Source organism: Corapipo altera, unplaced genomic scaffold, assembly GCF_003945725.1.
Source record: "Corapipo altera isolate COAL_440 unplaced genomic scaffold, ASM394572v1 67, whole genome shotgun sequence".
NCBI classification, from domain to species: domain Eukaryota; kingdom Metazoa; phylum Chordata; class Aves; order Passeriformes; family Pipridae; genus Corapipo; species Corapipo altera.
In genome coordinates this window covers 6,158,300-6,170,519 of record NW_020884906.1, presented here as the reverse complement: position 1 = coordinate 6,170,519, position 12,220 = coordinate 6,158,300, and the positions used below count along the sequence as shown (strand labels likewise).

The 12,220-nt window shown below is 47.7% G+C and overlaps 2 long non-coding RNA genes across 2 annotated transcripts; both read left to right on the top strand.

Annotated features, from left to right (window-relative positions):
• Positions 1–13: 13 nt before the first annotated feature.
• On the top strand, positions 14–1,580 carry LOC113951422. Its single transcript, XR_003529145.1, has 2 exons — positions 14–561; positions 1,287–1,580. It is a non-coding gene; the product is annotated as an uncharacterized LOC113951422 (long non-coding RNA).
• A 1,354-nt stretch (positions 1,581–2,934) lies between these two features.
• LOC113951421 lies at positions 2,935–9,113 on the top strand. Its single transcript, XR_003529144.1, has 2 exons — positions 2,935–4,429; positions 4,994–9,113. It is a non-coding gene; the product is annotated as an uncharacterized LOC113951421 (long non-coding RNA).
• Positions 9,114–12,220: the final 3,107 nt, after the last annotated feature.

Genomic DNA, 12,220 nt, shown 5'->3' with positions numbered 1-12,220 from the left:
TCCATGGGGCCTGAGTTATTAGACGGCGGGGTAAAAGCGCCGCGCGGCAGAAGCGGCCAAGGAAGGGCCGCGGGACCCGCAGCCATTTTTCTGCAGTGGAGCGAAATGGCCAAACTGGGCTTTTCCTTTGTTCCACAAAGAGGGGAATCCGCCATGTGAATCCGCACCGCGCGCAGTGGTGGGAGCCTCCATAGCGCGGGTGCCAGACGACCCACTGAAGAAGGAAGATTTATAAAAATAATGCCAAGCCCTTAACCAAAAAAAAAAAAAAAAAAAAAATTAATGCGGACTTTTTTTTTTTTTTCTCTCCTCCCTTATGATTCGGGATCCATCTTTGTCTTGTGTAACTAGGTCACGGCACACCCTATGTCAGCAGTTAACAATTTCGAATGCCAACCAAAAAAAAAAGTAAATACATGATTTTTATATTTTTTTCGTTGTTTTGGGGGTTTTTAAGCTTTAAGCAGCTCTGATGGCTGAACAATAAATTTGAGAGATTTATCTCCTGTGTTAAACACTTGATTCCTGGCCATTTTTATTAACTCTTTTGGTGCTTAAAAGGTAACGTTTTAAATATAGGTATAGGAATAGTAAATTCTGGCAAAAAATAAGGCAATTTTACTATTTTAAGCTTTTTTTCTTTTCTCTTATGTTGTAAGTACCCAATCCATTCTGTCCTTGCTAAGTGTAGTTTTCATGTTAATGTTACTGGAGTGGTCCTTATTGCTAAGCCTTCATTTGCATGTCTTATGTTTTTATCTGTTTAAACCAATTTATGCTTTTTTGAAATATTTTACTTATAAAGCAAAATACTTAGCTAAGCTATGTTTATAAGTTGTTTAGAACCAGTAAATGTTAACTAGGTGTTTTCACACTGACATGTGCAGCCTAAAACTATTGAGGAGAATATTTTTAGTGTCTGCGTGCTCTGTGGAAAAACACTGAACGTCCTTTTTATGTACAGAGTAAATCTGCCACAGGAAGGTAGATTTAAGCCTTGAGCAGGAGTCCTCGCTGCGTACGGTCAGTCAACATAGCTGGACAACTTTTTCTATAGCTTTTTCCCCCTTTTTTTTTCGTTTTTTTGATGCTAGACCACTGCCATACAAAGATCCATAACTTATCTTAACAAGATACGCTTTGGCTTGCAAACTTACGAGAGAAGTGGTGATACAGATCATATATATTTATAGCCGTTATTTTAAAAAAGAGTAACAACTTCACCTTCAGAGCTGCATTCAACTATGGTGCGCGGGTAAGTAAGTAAAACCCTTTTGCCCTTGCAGAGGAACATATAGCCCAGGCCTGTGGCTAATGGTATTGTCCTGGGTGGAAAGATCCCAATGGTCGTCTGAAAGCGGTGGCGATCTCCTTCTCCTCAGAAACATCTAACAGTGCCTCTGAAACGTCTGTTCTCAGGGAGGGATTTGATTTCTCTTTCTGCACAAAGCTCTTGGTCCGTCCTCAGCCCTGGGTGGTTTGGTTTTTTATGCGGAGAAACGCTGTGGATCCACTGCAGGCGTTACGTGGCTGTTAACTTGAAAGCACCAAAAAAAAAAATAAAAAATCTGCCTGTGAAACAGTAAGATGTTAGTGAGGTTGACGTTAAAAAAGGCGAGAAGGCGGTGGTGGTGGTGGTAGGGATCCCTTACATGTTTTATCCGTCTAATTACAGAAGCTCGACAAAAAAACAGGCAACAAAATGGGAGGGGGTGTTTTTCACGACGGTGAGTCTTAATGGCGGATGTCTCACTAGAAAGCACTGTAAAATCCTTCATACGAGAGGCAGTGACTTGGAGAGAGGGGGGGAAAGGAGGTCTGGAAGTAAATCCAAAATGAGGGAGTTTCCTTCCAAGTGAGGGACCCTTTGCAGCCTGAGTGTTACAGATGGAGGAGCCGTGACGCAGTTGATATTCACAAGCAGTTGTGCTTTAGTGCCGCCACCCAGCCCACGAAATGGCCTCCCCGCCGAAGTCTGGTGGGTTTATTATGTGAGAGGCTGCGGCAGCACCGTGTCCCGGGCGGCGGGAGGGGCGGCCGGCGGGCGGGCACGGCGCTCCCGGTCGCGCTCCGTGCTGTGTGGGGACAGCCGCCATCATGGCTTCTCCTTCCCTTCGGCGTCCTCCTCAGCGCGGCGCGGCGGGCTCTCCCCCGCTGCCTGGCGGCGTCCCGAGCGCTGCAGGGAAATGGTGGGTTTGGGGTGGTTGTTGTTGTTTTTTTTTTCTCTTTCTTTTTTATCCTTTCTCTCCCCTTTCCCGCCCCCCCCCTCCCCTTCCCCCAGAGCTTTGTGAGGGGCTGTGGAAGGGAGCGGCGGCTCTTTCTCCCCGCGCACAACATGGCGGGAGTGCCCTGCGGCAGCGGCGCTGGCGGCGCTCCAGCCGGGCCGGGCGGGGGGGCGGCCGGCCGGGAGGACAAAGGCAGCTCCGATAAAGCCGGCGCAGCCCCGGTGCTATAAATAACGCTGCCCTTCCCCCGCCGCAGCCTCCCGCTCGCTTTATAAACAGCAAAAGATGGAAGTCGCCTAGTGCAGAGGGGAGGGAGGGGGGGAGTTAAAGAGGAACAAACAGCGGCTCCCCACACGCAAAAAAAATAAAATACACACACAATAAAGCCACCAAATTCAAAGCCTGGGCAGTGTGGGGGGACGGGGGGCAGTAGCAGCAGCGCTGGCCGCGGGAGGGGCCGGGCGGCGCCGCCGCCTCCCCGCCCGGAGCGGGTTTGCCGGGGAGCGCGGCCGCCGCTCCCGTCACATGGCTCTTTGTTGTTCTCCTTCTCTGCCCCTCCTGGGCTGTTCCCCCCCCCCGCTCCGCCATCGCCAAGCCGGGGCAGCCGCTGCCCTGCCTCCTCCGGCCTGCAGCGCCGAGCTCGCGGGCCCGGCTGTGCTGCAGTGGAGCCGCCATGGCCCGCCGAGGTGTTACATGTGCCGTCTATTTTTTTTTTTCTTTGCCTTTTTTTTTTTTTTTTTTTCCGTCTCCTGAGCAGATTCTGCTGCAGCTCAGCTTTGGGTGGAGGCTGGGGGTTATCTCGGAGCTTCACAAGCCTCGCTGTGCTCTGCGGGGAGTTGCAGCTCGTGCTCACTGCAGACCCAGAGTAGGTGAGCCAGGAAAGCCTGGCTTGAGCAACCACTTCAGAGGGCAGGACAGGGAGGAAAAGCAAACACTGTAGAGAGGTGGCCTCCCTGGTAAGGCTAGAGCAGGACCGTCCTGCGGACCCTGAGGGAGGGAGAAGGTAAGTGGCTGCTTGGCAGAGGCTGCCTGCGGGAGCGGCATGTGCCGGGCAGGGCGCGCCCTGCCCGCAGTTCCTGCGGCTCAGAACCAGCCGCTCCGTGGGTTTGTACAGCCTGTGCTGTGGTATGTGCCGAGGCTCAGGGCTGTTCCCCTGCGAGGGAGAGCACTGGGTGCTGCCGCGAAGGAGGCACCGCAGCCCCGCGCCTTTCGCAACGACTGCGCTCATCGCTCCATTCCTCGCTCCCCCCCTCGCTCCTCACCGGGTCAGGCTCTGTCGAGAACAAGCGACAAACCGTCCGCACAAAACAGAACACGTTTCCATGGAGGGGGAAAAAAATACCAACAAAAACAACCAACAAAAGCGTTTCCGCAGTGCCAGGCTGGCTCTGAAGCGCTGCCTCAGCGCTGTGAGCCCCGTCGGGGGCTCCGGGGCCGGGGCCGCCCGAGCCGCTGGAGCCAGCGCTGAGCCTGGGTCACAGCGGCTCTCAGTGACCATCTGCCAGCAAAATCGGAAGGAACGGTGACGTTATTCTTAGCAGAACACCATTAAAATGCTCCTCTGGTATTTCTCAATAGAGGTGAAAAGCATTTCAGCTTCCTGGAAATGGCCGAAGCTGGCGACGTGTAGATCAAAGTACGGCGCAGAGCTGGGCTCGGCTTTGCAGGGGGGTTTGAACTGCAGTGAAAACGTTTCTGCAGCTTGCATCGTAGTGAGTTAAGTCAGCACGTGAAGCGATTAAAAAAAAAGCAAGTTTTAAACAGCATCGGGCTATTAACTTTCCTGGGACTTAAAATTTATGTTTAAATATATATTTGGCTGTTAGCAATACCTGCATTTACGAGTAACATTGGTCTGTTTAACCCTGAAGCAAACCAGCTCTGCCTAACGCAAGGCTTTGAAGCGACACAGCCAGACCATAATACTGTGGGAGCTTAGACAGCTTTGTCTGTACTTGCATCTCTCTGCATATTTTTCCAGGACTCTGATCTTTGTCTGCGATTAATCATTGTCCAGGACGGCTGTTCCCGATGGTAGGATCCATGAAGTGCTCCAGCTGGGAGAGGTCCTAACGCCTGTGCCTGGCTCTGCGTACGTGCAAACCAGGGCCAGAAATTGCTGGGGCAGCAGGGGCTGGACAGCGAGCCCGCCGTGCCCCCCCAGTGAATTGTATGGGTCCTCAGCACTTCTGGAAATGGTTTTTGTAAGTCTGAGATGAAAATTTCTTTCCGTTTTTTAGAGTTTCTGAATGACTATGATGTTCAATGTAGTTTAAAAGTCGCCAAGGCAGTTGAGACCGGTTGTGCTCTCAGAGTGGGTGGTTTCATGGCTGCTGAACCTCGTATCTGAAAAGCAAAATGTTCTGGTACAGCGTGTTTAAATCCCAGAAAGGTCAAACCAGACTTTCATACTTGGGTTAGACTGACCCTGGTGTGCTGCATGAGACTCTTTAGATAAAGAAAGAGATCTTTCAGGGAGAAGGAGAAAAAAAAAAAGGTTTTTTTTTCTCTGGACAGCTTGTGGTGACTCTGTGCACATTCTTGAAGCAAAGGGGTTTGTTCTTGCCCGCAGCGTCCCTCCCCGGCATTGTTGAGTGGAAAACTCTTATGCTAATTATATCACTGTCTGTTATCAATAAGAAGTGATTTAATTTCTTTGGCAAAGTGTTGCAACAAGAGCAAATTAGATTGAGAGGCAAAGTGAAATAAAAAATATGCAGCTGTTCTGCTAAACAATGATCCTGACTGTTTACAACATTTTGGTTTAGACTGCCTTGTACACAGAATCCTTTATATTGAAGCTTTTCAAGTCACAATCCATTGCTTGTGCAAGGAAACTAGATTAACAGATTATAAAAGACAAAAGAGACCAAGGTTCATCTGGTTCGACTTCCTGCATTATGTAGGTCTCGGGATTTTTGTGAATTTGTTGCTTTTTCTCATTTGAAAGAATTTAACTGCAGCATGCCTACATCTTAGATAAAGGTCAGATTTTCATTTTAAAATGGGCTGTGAGAGGGAGTAAAATAAGAGTAAATTTTTTCCATCAAAATCTACCTGCCAGACTAGAAATCAAAGTACCTTTTTAAACTTGTCTAGTTTCTGTTTTCAGTTTCTGGATGTCTCTGCCCTTCAGTGTGCTTGGTGGAGGAATGCTCCATGGGCAGATTTTCATCCCTGTGTAGCTGTGCTCAGGCTGAGCATTTGATACTCCATTGCAGACTGCAGAGCTCCCCCTCGGGTCCATCTTTACTAATCCTGGAATTGTTCCTTCCTGTGAACGCTACAGTTTGTCACCATTTTGATCTGGGCAGAAGGGGACGGAGCCCTCGGCAGGGATCAGACCCAAGCCAACAGCCCTCCTGGCTGAGCTGTCTCTGTCAGGAATCCAGGGATTACACCAGCTCATGTTCAGCTGGTTTCCCAGCACGACTCCTAAAATACTCTCAGATCTGCTCCTTCTTGGGATGACAACCCTGTGCTGTAGGTTTGTGCTCTTTGTTCTGCATGTATGGCTTTACACTTGTTCCTCCTGAAAAGGACAAGCCCTTAGCGTTCTTGCTTGCAATGGCGCTTTTTTTTTTTCTTTTAATTATTTTTATTTATTACCCCCTCCTGCTACTGCGAAATGTCCCCTACCAAGTTGGTTGGTCGTGATTTTGTATTTTCTCCAGATAAACAACTGGTTGTGTCTCCACTGTGGGTGTTTCCTGGTTCCGGGTGTGTGTACACACACCTGAGCCGTGTCAATATTGTGTCAGGAGGAGGTCTGGTTGTACAACATCCCTTGCCACACCCCAGTTTCATGGGAAGAAAGCCCAGCTTAGGAGCTGGAAGGGAGCCAGGAAGCACACTGCAACGTTTGCTTGCCGTGGTGTCTATTATGTAGCCATTAAATAACTTAAGGCCCAAAACAGGTGGTTGCAGACCCATAAAGGAGAGGTGACACCTCTAGGACACACGGTGGTTACAAAGTACATTTTGGGACCTTCCTGTTAGAGGGGGTTTTTTTAGAGGTGGTGCCTCTACTATGTATTCTCTACTCAGCTGTTCGTTCAAGACCTAAATACATTTGAGACTCCTTCTCCACTGCCAAATTTGATTGAGATTGGAGGGGGGGAAATGACATAGAACTACACAGTCAGATTAGACAGTTTTATTTTTAGGAAACCAGGCTAAGAATATCGAAGGAATATTGAGTAGGAATATGGACATGGTATTTGCCTGTTCAGTTTTTCTTCCCATGAAATTTTCCATTTCTTCCTGAGAACAGCAGATGATCTGTCTAGGGAATTGTCAACCAAAATAAGCAACCTCCTGACAGATTTCACCTGTGTCCCTGCATGCTCTGAGGGTACATGGGGTGTGAGCCTTGAACAATGACAGGGAATCACTAGTTGGCTGCAATGTTTGGCTGCTGGGGTACAGAGATACATGGTGATACCCAGTAGTGAAACAAACATCTACTTTTTTTTGATGGACATGTTGGATATTTGCCAGAGATGGAGGTTTTTTTGTTACTTTTTAAGCTAGATCTGTTCATTTTATGCCTGTTAGTATTATGACAAAGCCACCTCTGTAAGGTAGGGAGTGAGTGCTTTCAGAGATCTAATCATTCTTGAGCTATAAAGAAATAAAGAAGCTGTTTCAACACCTGACTTGCAGAATGTTTTGTGTTGCGTTTTGCCTATTGAAATGCAGCTGCTATTGAAACACTGTGATCCCATCAGGATGTAGAACCGGTTATTTTTTAGAATCCTTTCAAGCTTATAAAAATCATGAAATAAATCAAGAAGGTTGGCAATTCTAATCAGCATTCTAAAGCCATCAAATCACAAAACAGTTCAGTGCTTCATGGCCTCTGAACAGTACAGTTTTACAAAAAAAAAAAAAGAAAAAGGAATGAAAAGAATGTACCATTTAGAGAAGCGGGGCGCTTACAAAGCTTGCATCAAAAGGAAATGAAGATACAAATAAGTAATCTAAAAGGATATTTATGCATTAAATTACTTGTGTCTCTGGACACATCATTAAACAGTCTGGATGTGATGGTAGCTGGGGACCTGGAAGCCGTTTTAACACATGCAGCACATACAGGGAATGTTCTGATTACAAGTGATGGAGTATAAAACGTTTTAGCCAGAAACTGATGACAAAGATCAAATGGAATGAGTTGAGCTTACAAATCAGAGCAGTTTCTTCTCGCTGGTGTGATGTGACACAAGACCAAGACTGTTTTGCCCTTGACATTGTCACAGTTGCTCTCAAACTTGCAGTTAAGGATTTGCATCTTGATTTATTGTCTGACAGGGCAGTTGGGAGTGCCCCAGCTGCTCCCCAAGCCCTGGTTTGCAGCAGAGTGGGCCAGAACGGGCAGGATCAGGGAAGGTGTGCCATCCATCGCCTTTCTGTGCCGCTGCATCACGGCAGCTCCCAGTTGCTAAGCAGCTGCAGAGCTGTCTCTGTACAAGGGGAGCAACATGGGTTCCCCTTGATCAGTGGAGAGGAGCCAGCAGCATGGAAACGGGAGCAGTGGCCGTAGGAACATCATTCCTTTCCTGGCTGGCTCGGACGCCAGAGTGGAGCGAAGGGACACTCGGTGGCCCAGGAGCAGAGGGGGGGGCAAAGGGGGAGGGCAGAGCCAGCATATGTGCACAGCAGAGGTTACAAAGACAGCAGATCCTGGCAGAGCAGGGGGCACACACCAAGGAGAAAGGAGTGGGAGAGAGGCCAAATGCACAGTTCGGAATAAAAAAACCCCAGGAGGAGAGTGTGGCATATGGAGAGGGGAAATAAAGCAGAACTTGCACAGCCTGCGAATAATTGAATAGAAAATACAGGAAGAGGGAAGGAGCTTGATTCATTACTGCCCTTCATCTTGTGGAGACAGCTACACCCGGGAAGAGGAGGTGTGGAATACAACGGCATCCTTCATGTTTCACAGTGAACTGTAGGTTTTACATTTCAACCCCTGCCATTTGTGGTTTTCTCCTTTCACAGCCCCTGCCTTTTGTTCAGACTTGATTCCTGCAGGCTCCATTCTTATCTTTGTCTACTTTCTGATTTATTTTTGTGCTTGCTTTAGGTTTTTTGGGGGAGTTGTGTTTTTTTTTTAAGGTAAGTTTTAAATTAAGATACCCTTTCCAGATATTTTTGTTATTTTCACCTTCGTGAGGGCAGGCCATTGCTAGCTCCTAACTGAAGTTAGTTTCTACTAAATCCACAAAGCCATCGCTGCTTTTCTCCCCCTCTCTCTCCTGGGAGCTGCTGGTGGAGAACAGGGTTCTCTTTGCTTCCCAGCACCTTTCCCTGCTCGTTGTCTTTCCCTTTCCCTGCTCATTGCCTGCCAGCAGTCCAGAAAGGCTCGCGGCTCGCAGCGTGCAGGAAGCGGTTCCTGTGGCAGTAAATTATCACGAACCCCTGACGTGTTGCATAAAGGGGAGCACAAAAGTGTCACGAACGTCTGGGGGGGGTGGGTTGTGACCAAAGGAGAGCCTTGGTTCCACCACGGCTCCGCTGCCCACGTGAAAAAGCACTTTGTGGTGTCAGCTCCTCACATGCAATTGGTGTGTAATAGGAAATGCCAGTGGAGCTGGGAGGGAGGGAGGGGAGCTGGACATTCCTCCCTCTGGCTCCTTCCAGGCAGAGGACTGAGAGGCACATTTGGGAGGGTGGGGAGAGGAATTTAAATTCCTGCAGCTGTTGCTCTCCTATATGACCAGCCCTGGCTTGCTTGGAGGCCTTTTGACTGAGAACACTTTTCCCCAGGTCCAAAATTGAGTCCTAAAAGGAAAACAGAGGTGCCCACCCAGATCTACAGTGGAAAGGAGTTGCTGTGAGCTCTGTGTGTGTGTGTGAAATTCAAGCCAATAAAATACTTGACAAATACACAGCCAGATGTGTTTTGTACTTGGAAGATTTTTGTCTAAGATGTCTGATTCAGGGGAATGTTATATTTGCTTCCTTCTTCCATTTGCCTGGAGCCCTTATCTTTGAACAGGCACTGTCTATACTATTGTTAGACTCCCAAGACCATTAAAGGTCTTTGGGCACTGACATTTTACAAGCAAACTCAGCTGCCTTTCACGCAGGGGCATTTTTAGCATTATGAGCGATGTAAGTTTAATTAGAACAGTTTTAACCAGGGAAATCTCCCTGCCTTAAGAAATCAGAGCTACTGTGTTAATCCCAGCAGGGAACTGGGAACTCGACAAAGTGCCTGTTGTTAGGATGAGAGTCAGGAAGGGTGAAATGTGTGTAGGAAGGGAGAAACGCACAGGAAATGTGCCATCAAGGACAGCGGTGTGGAGCTGTGCCGGGCAGGGTGCCAGACCCGTGGGCTGGAGCAGCACTGTCAGGTTGCTGCTCTCTCTGTTCCTGCCCTCACCAAACCACTGCTGTGATTGCCCCAACACCTCCCTGACCTGCTCTGGTGGCTCACAGTGAGGACATCCAACCAGGCCACTCTGCACGGTCAGCCTGTCCAGCTCCCACAACTCGGGCACAGGCCAAAAATCGCAGCTCTAAAGCAAACATGACACAGTTACAACCATTTCCAGTACCTCTAGTTATTAATTAGCCTGCTCTGAACATCACTCTTCCTGTGCAGGCTTTGCTCTGGCTGGGTTATGGCTGTTCTCAGGTCTGAGAGAAACTCAGTCTGGGCCTGTCCTTTGCCTGGCAATGCTCAGACAAGCCACAAGTCCCTCTGGCTCCTGCCAAAACTCCATCTCGAGGTATGAGCTGCTTCCCAGCCAGATAACAGCAGAGCAAGCTTAGCTTAGCTCTCCCCATACATCTAGCACTCCACAGAAAACAGGCAGAAATTATGGTATGTCCTATTGGGACAGAAAGAGAGGATTTTATCATCTCTTCAGTCTGCCCTTGCTGCCTTCCTGTGGGAAGTTTGCACAAATATCAAGGGGAGGATGCACACTTCATATGTTAACTGCCTTTTAATGTCAGTGCATTCACTCAGCAAAAACCTGCCCCTATTTCATCCACAGTCCTTTTGCCATCTTTTTTGCTCCTCCCATGAATATTCCCAGTTTCCCCACATTCTTGTCTAAAACATTTGAGAGCCAGGTGCAATAGTGATGGTTATTGCATAGCCAGTGCAGGAACGAGGGGTTGATCAAAGCCTGACTCTTCCAATGGCTCTGAAAAACACACACTTGCTCAGGCTGCACTGTAACTCACATGGTGGAAAGCATATTTAGGAAGCCAAGCCTGAGTTCACTTGAACTTGATGTTCTCAAAGCCTTACAAAAAAAGTACAACTCCACATATTTCAGGTTTAGTGGAATCCTCCAGCTGATCTTTGGGAAGTGTAACCCAGATTTGGCCATCCACAGTTGACTCACCTACTCCATATTAATCCCTGCTGTGTAAATTAAAGAAGCTGAATGCAACTCCTGCCCTGGTGCTGTCGTCATCTTTATTAACATACACTCCTCTTGGATTCAGTCCTCCCTTGACTCTGAACCAGCAAGAATATTAAAAGAAAATCTCTCTCTACAAGGAATTACATTATTTGGGAATGGAGAAGAAGGGCAAAGTGATCTGAAGAAAGCAGATACTGTGGAGAGCGCTCCAATTTTGAAAAAATAACATTTCATTGCTTGCTGGGTCAGGTGGAGTGTTGGGTAATGAAAACACGGGAAGGCATAAGCCACAGGGATTTTAGGGGTGTACACTAAAGGGAGTGGTCAGATACTGGGTAAGAATGCATTGTGTTGCAACATCCTCTTTCCCTAAATTTCCCAAAATTACTTCCTGATGGGATTTATTCTCTGCTGCAGATCTAGATGCAGAAGAGCATCCAATGGTGACTGATTTCATGCAGATCTGTGGCAGAGCCCTGTGCTCTCTCTGAGCCACGAGCAAGGCTGTGTCTCACTCCTGAACCCGCTGCCTCTGCCTGTTCCCATGGTAAAACCAACCCCAGCTACCAACGCAAACACAACTGCAGATCTCACCTGAGAGAAGGCGTTTTGAATCCCTCTGTCAAACCTCCAGATTCAGTTCTCAGCACAGAGGATGAGATTCAGCATCTCTGCAATGGCTCTGCCAGCCTGTGTTGTCAAATTCCTCCCCATGGCTCAGGGAAGCTGTACCAGCACATCTGGGAGACACACATTACCCAGCTCGGCGGGGGCAGAGCCATGGAGGTGTTGGCAGGCACTGGTGTGTTCATTTCATGCTTTTCAGAGATCAGTCATTGTGCTTGATGTTCCAGAAAAGCAAGGGATGATCTTAACCTTGTGTTACCCATTTTTCACAGCAGAATTTGGCTTGAGAGTTCACACTTTAGTGAGCAACAGAAACTTGAAACTGCCCCTAAGCCCCTGCAGTATCAGGCCAAGGCTTTACCACATCGATTTGCACCCACTTCACTTTGTAAAGTGGGGTGGTTTTTTTCCCCCACAGCTGTAAAGCCAAGAACTCAGTTTCAAATGAAAGGTAGGATTCTAAATGCAGCATGTTGGCCATGCCTGTATCAGGTAGGCCATGCCTGGCCCACGTAGTTGGCACCCCTGATTTAAAGCATACCAGAGAAAACAACCCAAGAAACAGTCTGTGTTCCTTATAAATAGCTGCTCTCTAGGTAGTCATCAGTGTGTGGTTTTTGAATAAAATCTGTCCAAACTACATCAAAGTGCCTGAATATTCGCTGCCTGATTTTGCTGAGTTGTGTGTCTTAATTCAGCTCACACCTCCCTTTGCAGACCCTTGTCCTGTTTTGTTTCACGGCCCTCTGAACTCTCTGGTAGCATTTGGACAGATTTTATTTAGTTTATCGAAAGATTTTGGAACTGATTTAGTGCACAGGCTACTTAAGCCAAGTGAAACAGGAACTATTTCTGAGGCATAAAAAGGCAGAAAGGAAATTTTCTTATTGAAATATCATTTTTCCATATTACTTAATAGTCTAGAAAGTTAATGCCTTTCTGGCAGCACTTCCCACTGGGAAAAAAATATGGTTCCTACTCAGC